The following is a 13,402-nucleotide window of genomic DNA, read 5'->3' on the forward strand; positions in this document are numbered from 1 at the left end:
GTTTGCTGCCTCTGAATGCTTCTTTTTACAGAGCTTACCTTAGTGCTCACTCATATTAGCGTCTGTAATAAATATCTCATAATTTTTGTAAACACTCTTCTTTGAACCGCCTCTATAATTGCTGCCGATGCCGTGCAATCACAATTAGCTTATGAATGGATAGGCTGCTATTCCATGTATTCCTTGAGGGCATGAGGCAACCAATTACAGCCCTCTGTGTGCTAATTGACTCCAAGCAATTGTCTTTCTATCACGTAGTTTCACCCCATTTATTTTTCTCTCGTTTTTTTTATACTATAGTCATATTGATCAACCGTCGTAAGAGCAAAGAGCAGACGATGACGTTAGCTCTCTGAAAAATCGTTATAATGAAGCGCAACTTCAATGACCAGCGCAAAAGCTTATCATGTAATGCTCAAGTGTCACATCTTCACATCAGGCTGCAGTGACTACACCAGATATACAGCATCACCTGAAAATTATTTATGCTGAACTTTCCAAGCAAACATAGTTCTTTCTTTGAGTGAATAACACGCAGTCAAACATTTGCTACGATCACCTCATCATACAAATTTTCCAACATTCTATGCATTTTTGAACAATAATCTGTGAAGTATTTTTTATGATACATATGATGTTCAAAGTTTTTTGAAACTATGCAGTTTTGTACAAAAATAGAGATTAGAGAAAAAATACATATATAAAAATTAAAGATTATGCAGTATACGTTTGTGCAAACTTCAGCTAGTCTACGTTAGAGTGAATTACACTGTCTCTACCACCACCTCTGCACTTACGCATCACGGAACCAACACTTCCATTCTTGTACTTTCAAGAATTCTACAAGGGTCTCTTCAGCATAATCAAGAAATAAAGTGAGTTGAAAATTTTGCAGTTTTTTACAACACGCAGATGCAGCTGAATTTTTAGCTTCCATGTTTAAAGTAGTCAAGATTATTTCAATGAATTTTTGCACTTTTTTATTGCTTGTTACAACCGTAGACAACAGTCTATCTATGCTAGATTGAACAGGTTTGATCCAGTAAAACAGCCAATAGAAGATAATGGCGATTCCATTATCTTCATTGCAGATGTTGTCATATGACAATATCTGCTTGAGAGCTTCAAACAAAGATTTAAACTGATTTTAAAATTTAACTTGACTTTAAAAATTAGTAAATGAAAACATGATTTCAAAAGTAAAACAATGCAAATTGTCAGTAGAAATGTTTGCATCTTATTTCTAATCTTCTATCTGTAATTAAGTAAAGAATTGCCCTGCTAAATTATCTAGCATAGGGTAGGTTTGCTACGCAATGCCGAAGCAACAATAAAAAATTTTTGCCAAGATGTTTTAAGATTAAAATTGACAAAACTTGGTCCCAGTTAAAATGCTCAAAAGTAAAAGACATGCCAAGACTTCCCAGAAATTGTGTCAGCAGTGTGTTTATTGTTTACAAATGATAAATATAAGGTCATATATTGGCATCAGGCACTCATGTTTACATTGTACTTACAGGAAACAATATGATAATTTCTAACCAACATAGATTTCAACCATTGGAAACATCTATAGGAATGTATCCAGGCGATATTTGAAGTACGATTTTAACAATCATGAGAAAATACAAAATGAAATACGTGCAAATAGAAACGCACAACACTGCAACTTCAATGCTATAGCTGATACTGTAATGAGAGGGACAAACAAGATTTTAGACTACTGACATCACTTTTGGGGACATATTATTCGACCAAGCATTTTAATAGTGACCAAGTTTTGTCGATTTTAATCTTGAAACATCCTGGCAGTCAGATCATCTCAAACATATAAAACCACCTCAAATGATAAAGATTTACTGATACCTTTTGATCAAATTTTTCAAAATTGGATGCAAGTAGCTCACCAAGTTAGTTGACCAACAAACTTAGAACTATTTGCTTACTCTCTATATATATCATTGTTTGCAAAGACAGTGATTATTGCTTCAAGCATTGATTTTTAGAAGTTGGTAGCTTACGAACACGTGCTTATTCCTCAGGAACCATCAACAAGGTCCTTATGATATCATTGGCTAGAGAAGCTTCTGCAACTGCTTTTTCGTCATTGATTAAATAGCTGCTCCGCTATTAATTAAAAAGCTATTCCATGAGTAAATTACTCTGAATGGAAGGTAAATTAACTGCCCACTGTGATCCTCTGCTGTCGTACTCATCTGAGTTCAGCTAAATATTGCACTAATCAAATATGTACCCGGTACTAGCGTCACGGCAGTTGAAGCCGGCAGCATTCAATGACTCACTGTTATCGTAACTGTTGTTATTCTCAAGCTTCCGAGAAGTGCATATCTTAGTCAAAGCATTCACTATGTTTTCATGACACCCATGATGCGCAAATTTGAGCAAATCTGCAAGATAACCGCATCATAGAAATGCCATAAATCTGCAAGCTAAGTGAGTTTTGCGATTCCCAAACTTTATCGAATACATCAAGCTTGCAAATTATGGAAACAGCAGTTGCAAATTATGCACATTAAAATACCGCACTGCACCAACTATTCAATTTTCAACATTTTTAATACTTCCCTCGTCCTTTCTCGATTGAGTTTTTCGTGTTTGCATCGCTCACACGTGCTTCATTAATTATTAACTTATAGCGTGCAATTCCTTACTTTTTTCAACAAAGCGCTGGAGTCAATCCGCATTATGTGAATGTCCATAGAAACACTTAATTCGCACGATAACACCACTCCAAATTCGCATGATGTGTTTCATGTGGATCTTGGAAACATAATAAGTGGAAAATTGCAAGGAGCAGCTGCAAAGGTTACCTAAATTTAAACTCAGAAAACTAATGTCATTTCTGCCTTTTCCAGTCTTATGGTTGTCTGATTACATTTGTTGCGTTCTGATTCGCATTAGAAACAATAACTTAGTGTAACAATAATTTAAAAGTTGACTTGCAACAACATTCACATTACAGTTATTTGGTATCAAAAGATTCACCATGTCTTACTCTGTTGTGTTGTAGGTGCAAAATATGTGGAAAGGTGATTACAAGCTCTTAAAAGCGAACAAAAAATCGCAACCACACGGGACCGCCTTAGTTTGGATTCTCTTTCGAAAACGGCTCAAATGCGACGTAGCTGTGGTAGATGGTTTCTGTTTACACTTTCATGCAACCTTATTCGGCGAAATATTTTCACAAATATACTTCACGCATTCAATAAAACCATGTCTATTGTTCTTACGCATCTGTTTTATCGTCATTGTAATGCTGTCACTTTTATCACTGATATCCTATAACTTACCGTAAAAACTTGTTTAATTTTTTATCCTTAGCTCGAATGAGTACGTATCCTTGTCTGATAATCATGACGAGCCTGTTGGTCACCTGCGATAGTCGAAAAGCGCTGCAGAAATTATTTGCGAAGCATTGGGTCACATGATCAGATTACGACTTGCCGATTAGACCAAACCGAAACAAAACTGTAAAAGAGCGAGCATCTATATTTAATACAGGGTCTTCGGTAAAACCCGAAGTGTTTGTCATAAACTAGTGCTACGATAAGTTTTATATTGAGCTTTTTATTGTCTTTCAATTCACTTGAGAACAACACGTGACAAGACAATAACCAAATTTCATGACGATGTCAGAGAAATAAAGAGATTCCAATATACGGCGGCTTTTCGTTTTTGAGCTTTTAAGAGATGTAATCACATTTCCACATATTTGGCACCAACAACACAACAGAGTAAAACATCGTGAATCTTTTGATACCAAATAACTGTAATGTAAATTTTGTTGCAAGTCAACCTGTAAAATATTTTTTGCCTTTGCGGACACAGTGAATAACAGATATGTCCGCCTAACCATCCATCCGTCTAAACTTCTAAAGCCACTGCGAGAGGCTGAAAAAAATGATAACATCATACAGGATTCAAACCCATGACTTTCAGTTCAGCTTGGCATACATACACTCCAACACCTTCACTAATCAAACACCTTGCTGCGTAGTGGAATAATTGGGCAGAAAATTATTGCACCTGACGATCTCTCAAGGCGCTGAAATGCCAGAGTACCAACAATAGTAATACATTGTCCAATCAAACGCGTTTGTAAAGCTTAGCAAATTAATTTTATAATATTACAGGGTTGGAGTATACAAGAAACAGTTTAACATTCAAAGAGTATAAACTATGAAAAAGCGTAACCCAGTTACTCAAAGAAATCTGTGCAAAGAAGTTGCTTTTGTTCTTGTTTTAATTATCAATTATGTAGCAAAAAGCCAGACAGACAATAGACTATCGATAACAAGGAAAGCTTATGCATTCGCTGCTAGCTTAGAATAATAGCTAATCTAGTCGCCTAACATCTGATCCTTGTTTAAAGCAAAAACAGGCATCCGTTCAATTGTACTCTAACCTCATAAATCTACAACATAGCGGCTTCTGTGAGCCAAACAGTAAGAATGTCCATCTTCTTTTGAGAAGGTTTTTTTTGAAAAAAATTTGCTGTAGTGTAAAAAATAACATGCTGTTGATTTGCGTATAAACTATGTTTTGATCTTGTTTTTGATATAGTGCATCATAAAAAATATTTTTCAAAAAGTTGAACATGAAAGAGACCAGGTTTGCAAAAGTAAAAAAAGATTTGTTGCTGTGTTTCTGGAGCCATGAACAGACCTGTCCATTATTGTTTTCGAAATCTTTGTGATAGCTGCAGACATGCCAAACAATCAATAGAACTAAATATGAAATTTTGATATGGCCTAAATACTAGATCTCGATATGGAACAAAGGATCATATAGAATTCATGGCAATGAACATTCGCTTAGTGTTTTAATGGGATAGGATACCAAAACGGTAGGCTTTTTGTTGTTGGTGCTAAGGATATTCATTGGATATATTAGGTGCATATAAGTTAACATACTTTTGCTGCCAGTGAAACTGATTGAATGCTACAGTACACATCTATAAACTAATATTTTCAAGTGAGTCAAACCCTGGTGACCAAATCCACATACAAAAATGCGTAACTACGAATCCATCACGGCATATGCGCAGTCTTTTACAACACAAAATATCGTTTTGATGAATTTTGTGCTTGTGTGTTCCGACCTTTATAGATGATTAACTTTAAAAAAGTAAAAGCTTATTTTGCAAAAAGTTATAAGCAAATTTTTTTTTCAGTTGACTGAGAAAACAAAAAGTTGAAAAAATGTTGATTAGCAGAGAAATTAGCGGTCAAGAAAGGTGAAGGTAATGCTTAGGCCAGTAAAACTGGTTCAAAGATTAGCAGACATAAAAGTGTAGCGCCCAAAGAATATGTTTTGCACCCAATTGCCTAATTTTGATCAGCAAACAGACAAACATGGTGTTTTGACAAAATATTTCGGATTTCTTGCACTTTACTGACTGGCTAACTTTGTTATTGAAAATGTAACTTTTTCATTTATAAAAATTACTGAAAATATTAGGTAGTCTGTCATTAAAATAATTAATCTTTTAAAATAAAAGTAGTAAAAAGTGCTGTAAATAGCCTTACAAAGATAGTTTTATTGAATGATTAATTAATGTCCGGCATTGCCCGAGGAATAAAATAGCCTATGGACAGAAAATTTGTTTCTATATGTAAGTAACATATACAACATTTATACCTATCATTCTAACTTTCAAACTTCATATCATGAAAAAAGTGTTTTATGCAGCTCAAATAAATTAAGGGAAAAATAAAACAACTGTAAAGGTGTTTAATTGTGAAATAATTAACTAGTAGCAAGTAATGGTTGGATAGTCTGTTTTGCTACAATGGTTACAATGAAAAACGAATTTGACACATTTGATACATTTGTTACGAACCGAGAAAACAAAATAAAAATCATGAATACGTTGAATTAATGATAACAATGATTACATAGAAGTGTGTGTATAAAAAGGTTATTGTTGTAACCGAAGCTATCAATCCAACCTTTGAATACGATGATAGTGGTACCTCTCAATACTGTCACAAATGTAAAAATGAGTTATCGGACTGTTTTGTCCGGATGCTTTGTCTGACCGAACGGAGAGGGAACGCAGAAGCAATTCTTACTCGAGATACAACAGACCATGTGTAGAAGTTTTAGATTTGACGCGTTTTAGCAATCATCATGGGGAGGAACCGGAAATTAAAACTGGTAATAGGACATTTGAAAATGAAACGTCACATTTAAAATTACGAGTTGAAAAAATAAGTAGGCCTAACGAATTTTGAAATGGTTTTTAAACTTTTTTCAAATGCAAAACAAACGCAAAAGGTAATATTAATAATAAAAAGTGCATCCTCATTTAGCGATAAAGACACTATAGATAAAATGGCTAAGAATGATAAGAATGGCTTAGCCCTGTGGTTAAGCGTGTGTTTTCAAACTGGTTGTTGCAGTCTTACCGAGTTCAATTCTAGTACGAAACTCATTTTTTATTTCTAGAACTCAATTGCTATAAGTGGACAGACGACAAACATTGATATTTATATATAACTAACTGGATGCCGGCATTGCCCGGGTATTAAAAATCAGCCTATAAACAATGAGAGGTAGTGAGAGTTGCCTGCCACTTGCTATTAGTCTGGCACACTGCGAATGGATCATTTTAGTAAGCTTACTAAAAAGAGCTACCACTTCTCATGACATTACGCCTTCACTTTGCGTCGTGACGGAGAGCAATAGCGTATTTGCTCCCATATAGCAACGATATAAACCCCTTGCAAGGATAGGGGACAGCTATCATATGGGCGAGGTTTATTGATCGAGCTCTGCTGGGATGAACCCAAACATAGCACCAGAACAAAAAAATATGCTGAATAAAGCCCCTTGTAAATTTACAAATATTATGAACAATGGTGGTTATTTTACTGATCTGTTAGTTTCATTTTGTTGTCAAATAAATATACATGTAGTTGCCCAATGTTGTCACCGTTATGATCAGTCAGCCGCCATTCACAAGCATTCGTGATATCAATAGTCGCCATTGCGAATTGGCCTAAATTAGGTTTTATATTTAGATTTTGATTATGAAAACTACACTGCACAGCTTTGCCTACTGTCCCATATTATTGGCCAGGCCAAACAATGTGACAACAATAAAAGACTTTGTAATTTTATGTTAGGGGTGGCAAAATATTAATCCAAAACTAGGGAAAAAATGACATTGTTTGGGTGATTTTGGGTTAACTATATTTAACTTTAAAGAATAGAGAAAGCATAATATTATTATGCTTTATTAGTTATCTTGAGGTGTTGACTGATGTTCTAAAAAAAGAATCAAAGAGATTGAACCACTAGAAGCTGAGATATAGCCAGCCAAACACAGATCTATCTAATAACGAATCAGAGGAAAACCCTTCGAGAATCCCGAGAATTGTGACATATGAAATCGACTTATTGGTCATGTGCCGGAGGTGCACACCCTTACCGCCATTACGTATAATGATTGTTTTAGGCTAGGAGATGTGAAACGCTTCTCGCAATAGTAAAGAATTTACAGACTAGCTCTGGTTTCTCAGGAAAATCAAGCAAACATTGTGTGGTAAAGGCATTTGCCCACAACCCCTCGCATGATTTTTCAAAACAGAAGAGCAGATTTTGACTATTGTGCTTCAAATTTTAACTCGATCTCCACGGATATGCTCTGAAAATCCTCTGTTCAACGAATGGACCGTGTATAGTCTATATGCGACATCCGCGATTTGCAGTTTGTTTAGAATAAGAAAAGGGAATGTGAATTTTTGTTCATTCATCATTTTTCTATTGTGTACCTACTGCAGCATTCAGTTGATTTTCATGATTATCGTCACTATTAACAGACTGGAAGTTCACTACAGCCATAATTTTAAAAAGAATAACTTGATCGTGCTGCTCTTGCTGTAAGAAAAGAAAACGATAACTTTTGATTGGATTTTTCTATTTATCTATTATCTTATCTATGATTATTTTTTATGATTAATATAATAATCATAATGCATATTATACAAAATAATAATATAACTGCGTATAGAATAAATGATGTAACTAATATAATTTGTAGAAAATTCCAAATGATAACCGAGATTGATGATTGATTTAATTGATTCCATTTATCAGCTATAGTTAAAAAAATCTGAGCAGCGCTAAAGATGAGTCTGAATAGGGAAGCTAAGTGGGAGAACAACAAAACTGAGCTGAACTAGCAAGATAGCGAAATGTTGCAAAATAATAGATGCATGTAATTATTTTATGCTAAAACTAATCTACACGTCAGCGGGAATGGTTCGGAATTCTCAGAGCAATGATTGTTAGGCCCAATTTGATTGTTCTATACTTCCAGGGATTAAACCAATTAAAACGCCGTGATTTTTATAGGAGAGCGCATTAGTTGGCTTAATTGACCAATAGCACACAAGTCGATTTCATATGCCATATATTGATGATTACCAAAACACTTGTTTTTGGTAGACCTGTGTTTGGCTGGCTATATCTCAGCTTCTGGTTGGTCAATCTCCTTGATTCTTTTTTTAGAACATCAGTCAACACCGCAAGATAAATAATAAAGCATAATAATATTATGCTTTCTCTATTCTTTAGGCATATATTACTACCCCTACATATCTTAAAATTGGTAAAAATAGGTGACTTGAAATGTTTTATTTTCGATGGATCCATTTTTGTCAAGTATTACTCCTACGCTGTAGAAATTCAAGGTTTGTTGTGTGAAGCACAGGGATCTACTGATTGAATGAGCTAATGAGACGATAACAGCGAGTCGTGTTTTCCAAACCTAACAAGGTAATGTGACCACCCCGCGAGGACTGTGTTAGCCCCGAAACCCAAGCTAGCAAATTCCTAACAAAGATCGATCATTAAACCCCACCCATATGATAGCCGCCGCCTATCCTTGTGGGGGTGGGGTTTATATTGTTGCATACACCGACATATATTGCCTAGCTAATCTATCAAACCCGTGTGGTTTAGTTAGTAAGGTGTTAGTCAGGAGCGCGGGAGGTTCTGAGATCAAATCTTCTGCAATGTAGACTTTTCATTCCTATCTTTAAATCGCTATAACTGGGGTTATAATGATCTAAAGATAGGAATAAACAGGTATTTGTAGTGATCGCTATAACTGGGGTTATAGCGATCGCTATAAACTTTGAGGTTTATATATTTAGAAAAAGATGGAGGATAGAATGATGTAATCACATCTTAAATTAAAAAATTTACAAGTAATGAATTCTCAGAAAAATCGTCCTGTACGACTGGCTTCCATTGAACATCGACATACTAAAAATTATTCTGTGTTGTCTCTGCTTCAAATGCGTGCTTACGCTGGGTCAGAGAAGCAACGGAATCACACTCTAGTTGGCTGTTACTACAACAGGTGTTTAAAGTAAAAATGGGGCATTTCATTACAGGCTGAAAATGATCAAAAAATAACTATTTTCAAGTATTTCGTCATGATTTATTCTTTTATGTCGTAGTAATATAAAAAGCTGTTGAGTCAATTACCTTGTAGCGGATCTTCTGGTTCACAGTTATGTTGTCACATACGGGTGATGCAGCATAGTGTATATTCTATTCAAATTTATTATTTATGTTGTCAACACTGGAAACTACAATAAAACAATAAATTGATTGCCGATAAAAGGTTATTGAATATATGTTAATTATACAGTTGGCCATCTGTGAAGCATTGGTATCATATAAATTAAAACACATAAAATGAAAGATATATTATTTATCTTAATAACACATCTAAAAGATTGCTAAATAGTATGTGATTCTCCTTCTGGTTAATTCTTGATTATATATGTTTACGAAATTGCTGTAATGATGAAACTTAATACAAATAAAAAAGTATTAGTATGGAAAAACGGAGCTGAAAAACTACATGTCGTTGGCTCACAGGCTGACAGAAAAATGACTTCAAGCACACCTGATCAAACGTATGGCACTATGGCAAGTCAGACAGACCACACAAGATCAACAGATCAACTGGCATTTATTCTGGGCAGGAGCAGTGAATCATACAGGGTGTTTAGATTGCGGAGTGCACTATCAAATTAGAAAATTTAACAGAGACAAACAGAACCTTACATACCAGTTTAGCTATTATGTACATAGGTATATATTTAGTTTCACTTTTCATGATAAAATCATTGTTTATACAGGATTTATAGTAAAACTATAAAACTAATATATTAACTAAGTATATACTTAGCTAATATATTAGTTTTACAGTGCTATAAGTGCTATGCAATATTATTTTATATTAACTAGTATATACTAGTTAATATAAAATATATATATATTATGTTATATATATTATATATATTATGTTTTATATTATATATATATAAATAACATAAAAGCACTTTTAAAATAATGCTTAGCTAATAACAGCGCCTTGACATTTAGAGTCAAACCTCTATATACAAAGTCATTGTGTCTAGAGATCCACTTCATATAATGAAACCTTCGTATGTTAGAGCAAATAATTGTATAAGAATACATTATATTTTACTTATTTCATTCCACAGCTCAAAGGGCCCAACGACAAACATTTTATTACATGTCAAATTAAAACAAATATTTGCTTCATACGTTCAAATTGTCATACGTTAGTGTAGATATTCTTGTAAATACATTGTAATTATAATTACAATATATATCTTTACTGCATTGTAAATGCAATTACATAATAACATTATAATTACAATAATAATTACATAATACATTGTAATTAGTATAATTCGTTTCACACCCCAACAACCTATGTTAATTTTATGGTAAATGCCTCTTACACAAAGGTTTAGAATAAATGCATTATATTAAGGTATGCAAAAAATAAATATAAAGTTGCACTACATGTATATCTAAATGCTAGATTTTTGATTGTTTAGATTGTTTTTACTGTTACTTTACTTTATAGACACGGGAACAGAAGTTTAAGCTAAATAGTGCATTGGTTCCGCTGTAAAGGTGGGGATAGGATATACTTAGCTAACTACCCTAACTAACTAAAGATTTAAACTTGAAATATATAATTTTACTTATTTTGGGTTTGTTCAATTTAAAAAAAATGTTTTTCTTATTTTCTAAATTGTAATGTTTAAAATAATTTCAAACATTTTATACTGACTTTACATAAAATGTAAACCAAAGATCTTTTGGAATTTTATCTCAAATGGAGGAAATATTGTACATTAAAGAGATTCTCAGTAGATATTTGTCTATACATCAATAGAGTGTGTAAAGAAACAGTTGGATTGTACCTAACAACTGCCTACCATCTAGGATTTGGTATACGCTGAGTTGAGTCACTCTCACAACATAGAATAAACCAGCCTACTATGTAGGATTTGGTGTAGGCTGAGTTGAGTCACTCTCACAACATAGAATAAACCAGCCTACTATGTAGGATTTGGTATACGCTGAGTTGAGTCACTCTCACAACATAGAATAAACCAGCCTACTATGTAGGATTTGGTATACGCTGAGTTGACTCACACTCACAACATAGAATAAACCAGCCTACTATGTAGGATTTGGTATACGCTGAGTTGACTCACACTCACAACATAGAATAAACCAGCCTACTATGTAGGATTTGGTATACGCTGAGTTGACTCACACTCACAACATAGAATAAACCAGCCTACTATGTAGGATTTGGTGTAGGCTGAGTTGAGTCACACTCACAACATAGAATAAACCAGCCTACTATGTAGGATTTGGTGTAGGCTGAGTTGAGTCACACTCACAACATAGAATAAACCAGCCTACTATGTAGGATTTGGTGTAGGCTGAGTTGAGTCACACTCACAACATAGAATAAACCAGCCTACTATGTAGGATTTGGTGTAGGCTGAGTTGAGTCACACTCACAACATAGAATAAACCAGCCTACTATGTAGGATTTGGTGTAGGCTGAGTTGAGTCACTCTCACAACATAGAATAAACCAGCCTACTATGTAGGATTTGGTGTAGGCTGAGTTGACTCACTCTCACAACATAGAATAAACCAGCCTACTATGTAGGATTTGGTGTAGGCTGAGTTGACTCACACTCACAACATAGAATAAACCAGCCTACTATGTAGGATTTGGTATACGCTGAGTTGAGTCACACTCACAACACAGAATAAACCAGCTTACTATGTAGGATTTGGTGTAGGCTGAGTTGACTCACTCTCACAACATAAAATAAACCAGCCTACTATGTAGGATTTGGTGTAGGCTGAGTTGAGTCACACTCACAACATAGAATAAACCAGCCTACTATGTAGGATTTGGTGTAGGCTGAGTTGAGTCACACTCACAACATAGAATAAACCAGCCTACTATGTAGGATTTGGTGTAGGCTGAGTTGAGTCACACTCACAACATAGAATAAACCAGCCTACTATGTAGGATTTGGTGTAGGCTGAGTTGAGTCACTCTCACAACATAGAATAAACCAGCCTACTATGTAGGATTTGGTGTAGGCTGAGTTGACTCACTCTCACAACATAGAATAAACCAGCCTACTATGTAGGATTTGGTGTAGGCTGAGTTGAGTCACTCTCACAACATAGAATAAACCAGCCTACTATGTAGGATTTGGTGTAGGCTGAGTTGAGTCACACTCACAACACAGAATAAACCAGCCTACTATGTAGGATTTGGTGTAGGCTGAGTTGAGTCACTCTCACAACATAGAATAAACCAGCCTACTATGTAGGATTTGGTGTAGGCTGAGTTGAGTCACACTCACAACATAGAATAAACCAGCCTACTATGTAGGATTTGGTGTAGGCTGAGTTGAGTCACTCTCACAACATAGAATAAACCAGCCTACTATGTAGGATTTGGTGTAGGCTGAGTTGACTCACTCTCACAACATAGAATAAACCAGCCTACCATGTAGGATTTGGTATACGCTGAGTTGACTCACACTCACAACATAGAATAAACGAGCCTACTATGTAGGATTTGGTATACGCTGAGTTGACTCACACTCACAACATAGAATAAACCAGCCTACTATGTAGGATTTGGTGTAGGCTGAGTTGAGTCACACTCACAACATAGAATAAACCAGCCTACTATGTAGGATTTGGTGTAGGCTGAGTTGAGTCACACTCACAACATAGAATAAACCAGCCTACTATGTAGGATTTGGTGTAGGCTGAGTTGAGTCACTCTCACAACATAGAATAAACCAGCCTACTATGTAGGATTTGGTGTAGGCTGAGTTGAGTCACACTCACAACATAGAATAAACCAGCCTACTATGTAGGATTTGGTATACGCTGAGTTGAGTCACACTCACAACACAGAATAAACCAGCCTACTATGTAGGATTTGGTGTAGGCCGAGTTGACTCACTCTCACAACATAGAATAAA

Source organism: Watersipora subatra, chromosome 9 (genome assembly GCF_963576615.1).
Source record: "Watersipora subatra chromosome 9, tzWatSuba1.1, whole genome shotgun sequence".
NCBI classification, from domain to species: Eukaryota; Metazoa; Bryozoa; class Gymnolaemata; order Cheilostomatida; family Watersiporidae; genus Watersipora; species Watersipora subatra.